Source organism: Crocodylus siamensis, chromosome 1 (assembly GCF_052110815.1).
Source record: "Crocodylus siamensis isolate JL-2025a chromosome 1, ASM5211081v1, whole genome shotgun sequence".
In the NCBI taxonomy this organism is placed as follows: domain Eukaryota; kingdom Metazoa; phylum Chordata; order Crocodylia; family Crocodylidae; genus Crocodylus; species Crocodylus siamensis.
The window spans coordinates 202,693,673-202,706,451 of NC_143395.1; the positions used below are offsets into that span (position 1 = coordinate 202,693,673).

General features: G+C 47.3%; 1 long non-coding RNA gene across 1 annotated transcript in view; it reads right to left on the bottom strand.

The window, feature by feature from the left end:
• Window positions 1–9,312, bottom strand: part of LOC149873902 (uncharacterized) — a 45,059-nt gene extending 35,747 nt beyond the window's left edge. The window contains exon 1 of the long non-coding RNA XR_016439890.1: window positions 9,176–9,312. This is a non-coding gene — a long non-coding RNA (uncharacterized LOC149873902). The remainder of the gene's footprint in view (window positions 1–9,175) is intronic.
• Window positions 9,313–12,779: the final 3,467 nt, after the last annotated feature.

Genomic DNA, 12,779 nt, shown 5'->3' on the forward strand with positions numbered 1-12,779 from the left:
GATAGGGGGGCACCACATGCATGTGCATGCACATGTCCCCAGGCAGCCTGCAGAGCAGCTCCAGCAAGTAAGTGGGGTGGGAAGAGGAGTACTGAGGCCCCTCTAGGGAGAGACAGAGGGAGCTGGGCAGGGTTGAGGCTGCAGCCCAGCTGAGGGTGCTTGGGGCTGCAATGCGTGGCTGCAGGGCCCCAGCAGAGAGCAGGATGGGGCTGCAGATGGCTCATCCAAGGGAGAGAGCTGACTCCCCACTGCCACGTGCACTCCCAGGGGGCAGGGGAGGCCAGTGCCCCCCAGATCTGTACACAGGGCAGGCGCAGGTGTTTCATAGTTTTATAGTAGCTAGGGTCAGGAGGGACCTGAACAGATCATCTAGCCTGACCCCCTGCCACAGGCAGGAATGAATGCTGGGTTCACAAGACCCCAGACAGGTGATCATCCAACCTCCTCTTGAATTTGCCCAAGGTAGGGGCGAAGACCACTTCCCTGGGAAGCTGGTTCCAGATTGTGGCCACCCTAACTGTAAAATATTGCCTCCTGATCGCTAACCTAAACCTATTCTCCATCAGCATTTTATCATTGTTCCTCGTCACCCCAGGTGGTGCTGGGGGGAAAAGGGCTCTTCCTATTTGCTGTTGATCTCCCCTGATGAGTTTGTAGGCAGCCACCAGGTCCCCCCTCAGCCTCCTCTTGCTGAGGCTGAACAGGTTCAGGTCCCTCAGTCTCTCCTCGTAGGGCCTGTCCTGCTGCCCTCTCACCAAGCGGGTGGCCCTCCTCTGAACCCTTTCCAGGCTGGCCACATCCTTTTTAAAGTGCAGCGCCCAGTACTGGATGCAGTACCCCAGCTGTGGCCTGACCAAAGTCACATAGAGGGGGAGGATCACCTCTCTGGACCGGCTTGAGATACAACTTTGGATGCATGACAAGGTATGGCTGGCTTTGGTGGCTGCGCTCTGGCATTGGCGGCTCATGTTCATCTTGGACTCACTAATGACTCCAAGATCCCATTCTGCCTCTGTGCTTTCAAGGAGGGAACTCCCCAGCCTGTATGTATGCTGTGGATTCCTTCTCCCAGGGTGCAGCACCCTGCATTTGTCTACGTTGAACCCCATCCTATTCTCATCTGCCCACTTTTGTAGTCTGTCTAAATCTAGTTGCAGCCTCTCTCTCCTTTCAAGTGTGTCCACCTCGCCCCACATCTTAGTGTCATCAGCAAACTTGGACAGAGTGCTTTCCACCCCCTCGTCCAAGTCACTGATGAAGATGTTAAACAGTGCAGGCCCAAGGACCGAGCCCTGGGGTACCCCACTGCTCATGTCTTGCCAGGTTCAATACAACCTGTCCACCACTACTCCATGGGTGCACCCCGTCAGCCAATTTTTTTACCCATCCAACTGTCTAGGCATCAGTGTCACAGTTGCTTAATTTATTGATGAGGATGGGGTGAGAGACAGTGTCAAAGGCTTCTTAAAGTCTAGAAAGACTACGTCCATGGCGACACCATCATCCAAGCATTTAGTTACTTGGTCATAAAAGGCAATCAGGTTGGTCAGGCGGGACCTGCCTTTGATGAGCCCATGCTGGTTGCTCCTGAGCATGATCTCCCCTGCAGGCCCCCCACAGATGTGCTCCTTGATTCTCTCCAAGATCTTCCCTAGCACCAAGGTGAGGCTTACAGGCCTATAGTTACTTGGGTCCTCATTCCTCCCTTTCTTGAAAATTGGGACCACATTAGCCAGTTTCCAATCCCCCGGCACTTGGCCAGATGACCACGAATGCTCATATAGTCGGGCCAAGGGCTCCACGATGACCCCTGCCAGCTCCCTCAACACCCTTAGGTGGAGAGCATCTGGACCTGCAGATTTAAAAATGTCCAGCCCTTCCAGAAGATCCCTAACTACATCTGCGCTGACTGAAGTCCTGACAGAGCTATTCCCAAGGTTGTTTGTCCATACCTCTGGTAGGTGGGATATCCCAGTCCCTCTTCAAGAAAACAGAGGCAAAGAAACTGTTAAAAATATCAGTTTTCTTGTCTGGCATAGCCACAAGATTACCATTTGTGTCTTGCAGGGGCCCTACATTGCCTAGTGTCTTCTTGCTCCCAATGTACTTGAAAAAGGACTTTTTATTGTCCTTAATCCTGGACGCTAGCCTGAGTTCCATCTCTGCCTCGGCCTTCCTAATAGCCCTCCTACACTCACGGGCTGAGGAGGAGTACTTCTCCCTTCCACTGGTTGTACGCCCCCCCTTTCAGTCCTCAGGCCTTGCTGAATGCCCTTGCTGAGCCAAGGGGGTTTCTGAGCACTCTTACCCTGCTTGCTTCTCTCAGGGACTGTTATCCTTTGGGCCTGGAGGATTGCCCCCTTAAGGTATGACCATCCCTCATGGACTCCCATCTCCTCTACTTTCTGGGCCCTCAGTGCCTCCCCCACTAGTCACCTAAGCTCATTGAAGTTGGCCCTTCTGAAATCAAGGGCATTAGCCTTGGTGTAAGCCCTTGACACTCTGCATTGGATAATGAAATCCAGCGAGTGATAATCGCTATTGCCCAAGTGGTCAAGGACCTGCAGTCCCCACCAAGTCATCCCCCCTGGCCAGGACCAGGTCCAGCAAGGCATTACCCCTAATGGGGCTGTGCACTTCCTGGATAAGGTGAAGGTCCTGTAATACACCCAGGAACCTACACGAGCAGTCAGACCTGGCTGTCTCCTCCTCCCAGCAAATGTCTGGGTAGTTTAGGTCACCCATGATAATAACATACCTTGACCTAACTGCCTCCATAAGCTGACTGAAGAAGTCCTGGTCCAGCTCTTCCTCCTGTTTGGGTGGTCTGTAGTAGACACCCACCATAAGGTCCCTTTCACCACGCCCCCCTTGTAGTTTGACCCACAGTGTCTCTGCCCAACCCTCCCCTAACCCAAAGCTAATCCTTTATGATGTGAGGTGCTCTTTGACATAGAGCACAACCCACCCCTACCTTTCCTCTCTGTCCTGTCTCTTCTATATAAAGTGTATCCCCGAATGCCCACCACCCAGTCATAGGTAAGGTCCTGTGGTGCAGACTTTGGGCTCAGGCTCCCGCCCTGCTTCCCTCCCTCCTGCTCTCACTGCAGCCCCACACACAGGAGGTGTGTTGCCAGGGCAGTGCAGAGCTCAAAGTGGTGAGCAGCTTCTCCGCACAACTGCTCTGCTCCCTGCCATGCTGGGTTGTTCCCATGAGGCTGCAGAGGCCCCAGGTGAGGGAAGCAGGGAGGAACTCACAGCAGCAAGCAGCTTCTCTGCATGGGCACACTGTTCCCCACCATCCTGCCACCTCCCCTGGGGCCTCACACAAATCAAGCCACAATTCCTGAAAGGCCCAGGAAAAGACACATTAAATGAAGCCTCAGGGTGCCAGCCCTGAAAGGCCATTCATTTCCTCAGAAGTGAGTTCACATGTTTTATGCAAATTTTAAATATATGGCCACCAGACATAGGCCTCTTCCCTGGAGCTTTGTTTATATGAGACGAGCCCATCTCCTCCAAGCACCAGTCTATTTTCAGGTCCCTGCCATGAGTATTTATGTTTTCAGTCCACTGAGCAGGAAGGTACGCTTGCACAAGGCCCTTCCAAAGCATAGGATTGGGTATCTGCTTTGTAGAGTCAGCCCTAATCCAAGCAAAGTGAGATTCTGACCATCCAGCTTCCACTCCAGTTCTTACCTGTCTATGTTTGAATCATATTTAAATTCAAATGGAGTTTTCAGGAAAATAACCATGTTTGATCTAATTTTAATGGAGCCAAGCCACCCATCACACATTTGCTTAGCCCACTAATGGTTAAGTGCATGCTGAGGTACTCAATGCCTTTAATGTGAGTAAGAGAAAGCATTAAAGGCTATCCATTTCTCAGTTTCCTCCGTATTGTTGTCTGCAGGTGTGGATTTGGCATGCACAAGTGAGAGTTGTAGAACTGGCAAGAGACTCCTATCCCACCCAATGAGTGGTTTTGCAACTTATAGGAGCCCCTGCGCACTGGCCTGTGCATCACTCCCTGAAAACCTTGCAGCTTGCCTGTGGAACCTCTGTCTTGGCTGATTTCAACTCTATCGGACAGGGTTCCTGTGAAAGCCAGGCAAGGGTTTGATGGAAGAGTAGTGCTGATTATTTGGTGGTACTTCCTGGGTTGAAGTCTCCTGTATTGCTGCCCAGTTAAATATAAACTCTTTGAGGAAGGGACCATGACTCCCTCTGTCAGTACAGCAAAACAGGGTCCCAATCCTGGTAGAGCTCACTGGCACTATTATTGGTACATCTTTTTCTCCTTCCCAAGCCGGTGGAAATCAGGTGGGACTGGAGTCCACTGTCACTGACAAACCAGTAATGACCCTGGCTTACCTTAGTTTTTAAGCTGCGTTTAGAGCTGCTTTGCACTGTAAAGCAGTCAAAATGTACCAGGGAACTTGGCTCGTTAAGCACATATCTCTGGTGAGACAGACTCAGTGGGCACATCTACACGTGCACATTTAATGCACTGTAATTTAGGTTACAGAGTAGTAACCGAAAATTACTGCACAGTACAGGCATGTGCATGCCCATATTGCACAGGAACTATAGTGACTTATACCAGCTTGTGTGTAAATTTTGATACCTGCATCATCTGGGTATCAAATTTACCCCCAATTAGTTAGTGCAGAGTAACACAAATGTAGATGCCTTACTGTGCAGTAAGACTGTGTGTGTGGACTGACTTGGGATTAACTTTTTGACTAACTTTAGTCCCAAGTCAGTCCACACACAGCATTACTGCATTTTAATAGCTGCACATGTAGACTTTGGCCTAAGAACAGCTTACTGAACAGTAAATGCACGTGTAGGTGTGCCCAGTATGATACAGATGCAGACCCAAGCAGCCACATCAACCATCTTCCCTATTAGAGCCACAAACCATCAGGCACACTTCTGACTGGGATCCACCAAACCACAGGTTGAAAAGCACAGAGTAGATCTAATATAATATAATGACAAGATTCAGCTTTTGAACTGCACTAGGCTGATCCTTTTGATCCACTTTAGGCCACACTCAAGGAGACGTTTCCATTTCCTTCCCCCACCCAACTCCCCATATCTAAGCCAGATGGAGAAGATCAGTGCTAGGAATCAGCCCCATCCTTACGTATAGTTTTCTTGAGGTATGAAAGGACAAGATGGTAGGTTCTATTCCTCCCATGCTGGATAGGAGCAGCTCAGGTTTGGAATGGGTGATCCACCCTTAGCAACAGCTGGATGTTTTTCAGGCCCCACCAGGGATTTCTGTGGAGACTTTTGACAAGTAATCTGACAGAGTAGAAAGCAAAACAATTACTGTGTGGCTGAAGCCATCATGATAGCATACTGGTGCCATGTTGGGCTTGGCAAGGGCAAATCAGATGCTGTTGATGAAGTTGAGCAATGAGAAAAACAACCTGAGATCTGAAACCTGAGACTGACTGGCTGCCCAGAGGCACAGCGCCTACTCAATGGCAAGCTCAGGGGAGCAGTGAGGGGGAGGAAAGAAGGTTGGGAAATTGATTTACTCAGATGTGTGCACTTGAGAGAGCTGGAGGATTTTTCCCTAAGGTACTCATCTTGGAGAGTCCCCAGGAGCGGCTGGTGAAAATCCCTTCATTACATGAAAGTCATGCACAACATTAAATGTCTATGAGTTCCTGGCACTTTGTAACATGAAGCTGAAGACTTGTTGGAGGATCCAGTGAATTAATTGTCTGTTGCTAAAGTCTGCAACCTGGGTCCTTGTCTGGCTCATTTAACTGCTTGACTAACCTGGCTCTATTTAGAGGGGCTGAGGGAGGATGTTGCTATGTATTTCCCTACGCAACAATGCACACTTGCGACCCCTCCTACCCACATACACTGCTTTATATATCCATTGACATCAAATGGACCACATGCCACCCACCATTTTATACATCTGCCAAGGGCACCAAATGGAGTGTCCTGTTGTATGTCCTACTGTCATGATGAGCTACATTTACATGTGTGCTGCTTGCCACAGAACATACATCTGGTGCTTTTATCCACTCTGAATGGACAGTGTTAGTGACAGCTAAGCCTCTGGCCTGGGAACTTGGGGTCAGTGCTGCATCACTGTACTCCATGTATGAGATAAGTGCATGCACTGAAAGCAAGCACACTGCTCCCTTGTTTTTTCCCTCCTGTCAGCATCAACTGCACAAGCAACTGAGCAATTACATGGTTTGCTTTCATCCCTATTATGGTCGAGTCCAGCATCCTGCCTCTTAAGTCCAAGCCCTGCTGTTACAGCAAAATTTCAGCCAATTACAGTTTTACAGAAAAATGCAGTTTTGTGGTGACCCAAATAGACAAGTTGTTTGCGTTAAATTCAGTAAGTAGTTTCAGTCAGAGAGAAAATAAAAGAATCTGATAAGTTGAAACATTTTCTCTATACTTTCAAAAATAAATGTTTCAACTTTGTTTTAAAAATGGCATCTTCATTTCAAACTCTACCTGAATTTTAAAAAGAGGAGGGTGGGTTAAAAAAAACTAACCATTTTGGAAGACTCAAAAAATATTTCTTTTCTCTTAAAAAACCCCCAAAATTTGAACAAAAATTATTTTGGGTAAAAGCAAACTCAGTCAGTTGTGATCCATTTGGACTGGGTCATGGGCTTGCATCACTGTAACCTGGTTAAAGCAGATCAGTTTAAACAGCCAGGACCACATGCAGGAGTGATGTTTCTAGTAGCACATCTGGCTACCTCTGACATCTCATCTTAAATGACCAGATATTCATTTCAAGTTGGGTCAACTTGGGGGGATGGTGGCAGCTTTTGGAACAAGGTTCAAACTAATGAAAAGTGGATCCAGAGTGAGATGTTTTTACTATTTTGTCTCTAAACCCTTGAAATCAACCCAAAACAAAGATTGTTTGTCTTGGTTTGGTGGCTGACCTGAAAAACAAGAGAAATCCACAATTTCAGTATTCCATTCCCACATATACACATTGTCCCTCATATAACACTTTCACATACCCACTGTCACCATGAACTAGCCAGTCTCCACTGTCAATTTATATGCATGCACAGCCCCTGATGGGGAAGGCAAGGTTACCCATTCTGATCTAGGTGGTTAGTAAAGATTGGGTTTTGAAGGTTGTTTCCCTTAGACAAAAAAATACTGGTCACAGAGTTGGGTATCTCTGGCTAGAAACAGACATCACCAATTGAAGTGGATCAGCTGTGCTGCAATGTGTTGAAGCACACATCCCCTGCTGTCACACCCATTGATACTGTGGGACAGTGTGTGACAGAGTATCCCAGGGATGGAGGGACCTATTCCTGAGCACACCAGGAATTCCCAGGCAAGATCAGACCCCTCAGGCCCTGAGAGTACCTGCCTGGCTTTCCCTGAATAACTACCCAGACAGATCAGGGATTTCATGGGCCCTGTGCTTCCATGTCAGGACCCTCACAGGCTTTCCCTGCTTATGAAGATGCACCCCTGGAGATCCCAGGGCAGGTCTCCATAAGCAGGGAACCTCAGCTTTCCCCACCTATATAGAGGAGAACTAAGATTCCCTGTGGTTGTAACTCTGTTCATGAGGAAAGTTCAACAGGTGCTTGAGGATCCTGGTCCTTTACAGAAATTCTTGAAATGTGCAGAATCAGGCCCCTCAAGCCCCCAGAGCACCTGCTCAGGGCAGTTGGAGTGGAGACAGCTCAGGCTGCCTGTACTCTTCTTCCACAGAGCAAACAGATGGTCACTGCAATAAAGCAGCACAACGTATCATGCCACTTTTCGTTGTGCCAATGATTTACCTCTGATGTGGTACAACAAAGAGTAGAGACATGTATTTGCTCACTATAAAAAATTTTATGGTGGCACAAATGCGACATCAGGTGACATCTGTTTTCACCATTTGACATAGGCCTGTTTGCTTACAAAGAACATATACATTCCTGTTTCCTTGACACAGCAGAGATCAAGCAGGAAACAGATATTTTCCTCGAGGATCATCACCCAGGATATCTCCTTGGTCTTCTGCTCCTCTCTGTCTTTCTCTCTCACACAAAGCCACAATCAAATCCATGCCTCAGCCTTTCAGGCAACACTCCCCAGGACCATGTCTCAGGTCCTGCTCCAGCCTTGCACTTGGCCTGTGTTGTAGGTGATGTCTCCACTAATCTGTTTCATAAAGGAGCTTCTTGCTCTCATTTACTCCTTACCTTTGTTCTGCCTGAAGGACTGTAGCTACAGCCTTCAGTACCAACAGTGTTTTACCCAGCCCCCAGGGTAGTCGGCTCTCAGAAATAATCTCTTTTAGAGGACTGGACTGTCTCCCAGGACTGGAAAATATTTGCTGCCAGTGTCTTTTGTCATTGTATTCACACATGCTCCACTGCCCTTCCACTGCTGGTCATCAGCCTCACATGCTTACCACATGATCAAGAAAGAGTGTCATTGGCCTTGAGCAGAAGATATGGCAGTCTAACCCTAAGGCCAGAGCATCCTCCTAAACTTGTTTGCTAGTGGGTGGCCACCCACAGCATAAAGGGCTGGGAATGGAAGCTGTCAGGGACACAAGGAAAGAATGCAGCCATGCTGGGCTCATGGGCACTATATTCTTGTTTCACAGAGGGGCCCCAAAGTGGACAAGAGTCATTATGGAAGTCTGGAATCTCTCAGCAGCAGCAGTCCCCCAATAGGAGGATGACAGTCTTCCAGTAAATAGAGAAGTCATTGAAGAGTCTTGAGATGACTGAAGAAGCTGATCTGAGATCCGCATGCTTGAATGAATATGTGGGAAATAGTTCTAGAAGTTAGGAAAGGATCCTGATGATGTCAGGACACAGCTCTTTCCCTTTGCGTCTCTCATCTATCCACCTCTATAGTGAGGCAAGTTTGCTCAGAATGATTGATGCTTTGACGTTTATCATAGCACCAGTGAGGATGATTCAGTGCTCAATTCCCCCAGGTACTGATGTTAATATCACATTTCTTCAAGTTGGCCTTCAAGAAGTCCTTGAATCTCTTCTGCTGCTCCCTGAATTGTTCATAACCAGTATTTAAGACTAGCTCATAATTCTCTGCCATCACAGCTTGCAACCCTGTGAGAGGGCAGTTTGCCCCATAGTATTGATTCAGAAATGGGACAGCATTTAGTAAGTATACTACTTACCAAATCAGCATTTGGGGTCACCAGTGTCATCTGGGGTTATCAGTGTCATCGTTTCTGTTTTCTTCATCAGATGTTATTAATGTTCTGTCAGTGTTGCAGTTTCAGGAACTGTAGTGCCAGCAGAGTCACAGCCAGGAGATCCCAACACTAATCTTGTCTTAAAGAATGACCATAGGTTCAGTTCAGCGGCAAAGATTCAGCCAGGTTAAATGTCTACAGGTTAAAAGCACAGCCCTAACACGTTTTGGCCTAACAAGTACATCAGATAAGAAGCTAATGCATTTGTACATGTGACAAGGTAGTCAGCACAACATCACACAGGCTCCCCCAGGTCACTACGAAGTGCCCTTGATTTCCAGTTTTCCTTTTCTATACTGATCAAAACACATTACATATTGCATTCCATCTGTACCTTGAACATTTCAAACCATCCTGTACCAGGGGTTTGTTTCATATTCTGACTTAGGTGTGCCTGTTCCAGCCTTATCATCCTCGTACTGGACTATGCTACCTTGTACCATCAGCTCTCCCTCCCATCTTTTGGCAGGAGTGCACATCTGGGTTCACATACCAAGTTTTGTTTACAAGATGAGTTCATGCATCAGTCATGTTTGCTAGTGAGGTCAACTCCAGCCAGTCCTTTAACAAAGCCTTTATGGGAGCAGCATATTTTGATCAATGCTGCATTGAGTTCTACACCCACCTCAGTCTTCTCTTATCTAGACTAAAGAGCTCTAGTTCTTTAAGCCTTTCATCATCAGGGAAGCCAGAGAGTTTCTAATGGAGGCATTGCTGGAGATGAATGCATTTAGCAAGGTCTTTCAAGCACTTGATATTAAACTTCTTCCTTGGTTGCTTCTTTTCTTAACTTTGTTTTGTGGTAACATGAATGGACATGATGGATTGTATCAAGTGATGATCCATCCAGAAGTCATCTGTGTTGGGCATAGCTCTGGTGATATGGACATTGCAACAGTCCTGGGCACATACCATGATGTAATAAACCAGTGCCAGTATTTTGAGTAGGGGTGCATCCATGGTGTCTTCCATTTGTTGCTTTGAAGGAATAATAAGTTCATAATAATGATGACAAGATCATATTCTGAATACTTGCTCAGAAGAATTCCATTTGAATTGACTTTCCCCACCCCTTCCTTTCCAAATGTTCTTTTTCATACCTCAGAGTATCTGCTCACCCTATTAACTGAGCACTGAATTTGCTGAGAATTATCTTACCTTGTTTAGGGACAGATGACAGGACTTGATCAAGTTTAGAGTAGAATTCTTCCTTTGTTTCATCTCCATCAAGGGTTGTGGTGCATGCACTGATGTCTATTGTACATTGTCTGTTGGTCAGTGGAAGACGAAGAGTCATTAGATGCTTGTTCTAGCATCTGAGTAAGGATCTTGGCCTTGATAGCAAAACCAGTGCTGTGGACGTGTCTGTCTCATTTTGGCTTTTCCTTTCCAAAAAAAGGTGTACCCACCACCATGTTCTGTGACCTGCCCCTCCCCCGCACATCTGGTCCCACTAAGTGTAGCAATCTGAATATCAAATCATGCAACTTCTCTGCCTTTGTTCTGGTCAGTCACTATTAAGGTTCTCCATCAGGATCCAGACATTCCAGGCTGCAATCTTCATTACTTGGTTTGAACAACAGATAGAGTAATCCCACTGGAAGTGATTTTCCAGTAAGGTGAAATAAGATAGACTATATCTTAGGGTGAGCAGAGCAGATCCTAAAGAGGCCTGGTCAGTCATGACTGCAGCTGCTGAATTGCACACATCACACTTGCAAGTACAAAAGACAATCATAGCCTCTATGTAGGTCTGTGACTAAAGGCTTCCAGTATTCACTAGCACCTGCCCCTGTCACCGCTTCCCATTGCTGTAGGACTTGCTATTGAAAGAAGATGCCCGTGCATGCCTTCTCTTAATGTGAAACTCCAGTCACAAATCAGCAACCACACAATACTTTGAGGGAAAGAAATTTTAATCCGATGGCAAGGAAAACTTAAATGACTAAAGGTTTCTATTCCACAGTAGCCTTCACCTGCCTTTACAGCTATTGTAAGGTATTCCTTCTTCATTTCATAAAAGCACAGAATCATAGAAAATTAGGGTTAGTAGGGACTCAGGAGGTCATCTGGTCCAACCCCCAATGCTCAAAGCAGGACCATCCCCAACTAGATCTCCTCAGCCAAGGCTTGGTCTAGCCAGGTCGTAAAAACCACCAAGGATGAAGATACCACAATCTCTCCAAGTAACCTGTTCCAGTGCTTTACTAGCCTGCTTTACTAGCCTCCCCATGAGAAAGTTTCTCCTAATATCTAACCTAACTTCTCTTGCTGCAACTTGAGTCCATTGGTCCTTGTTCTATCATCTGCCACCACTCAAAACAGTCTAGTCTCATCCTCTTTGGAACCACCCTTCAGGTAGTTAAAGTTTCCTGTTGAATCCCCCATCAGTCTTCTCTTCTTCGGACTAAATAAGCCCAGTTCACTCAGCCTCTCATAAGTTATGTTCCCAAGCCCACTAAGCCATTTTCATTGTTTTCTGCTGGACTCTCTCAAATTTGTCCACATTCTTTCCTGTAGTGGGTGACCCAAAACTGGACACAGTATTCTGGTTGTGTCTTCATCAGTGCTAAATGGAGAGGAAGAATAGCTTCCCTCAGTTTTCTGGCAATGCTCCTATTAATGCATCTCATTATGTCATAAGTCTTCTTCACAACAAGGGGATATTCAACTTATTGTCCACTTCAACCCCCAGGTCCTTTTCTGCAGAGTTTCCTCTTAGTCAGTTGGACTCCAGTCTATACCAGTGCCAGTGCCACAGCAACAAAGTTTGGCACCCAGGGCAAGGCCCACAGCAGCAGCCCACCCTCACCCCATGCACAGATCTGGGGGGGCACACACTCCCCCATGCTTGCCTGAGAGTGCACGCAGCAGTGGGAACTGCCCTTCCCCCATCCCTGCACCACCTCAAATGAGCTGGTTGCGGCTCCATCCCTCGCCCTGCCTGGGCTGGGCAGCACCTGTTGGCACGTCTTTGCTTCAGCACCCAGGGCAGTCACCCGGGGCGGTCACCCCATTGGCCCCCCTCACTACGGCACGGACCAGTGCAATAGGAGTGTTCCGTCCTAAATGCAGGACCTTGCACTTGTCCTTATTGAACTTATGAGATTTCTTTTGGTCTAATCATCCAATTTGTCAAGGTTTCTCTGAATCCTAGCCCTATCCTCCAGTGTATCTACTACTCCCTGCAGTTTGGTGTCATCTGCAAACTTTCTGAGGGTAAACTCCATCCTATCTTCTCAGTCATTGATGAAGATATTGAACAAAACTGGCACTCCACTTGATACCAGCTGTCAGCTAGACACTGAGCATTTATTCCTACACTTTGAGCCTGATGATCCAGCCAGCTTTCTGTCCACCTGATAGTCCATTCATCCAACCCATACTTCCTTAGCTTTGAAACCTGGGTGGCAGCCCAATGGTTGCCACCCCTGCCCAATATCAAGCATGGTGTGGTGAGAGTGGGGCAGGGCTTCTGGCCAACACCAATTTACTTTCCTGCTGGCCCCTGCTCCCCAGAGAGCAT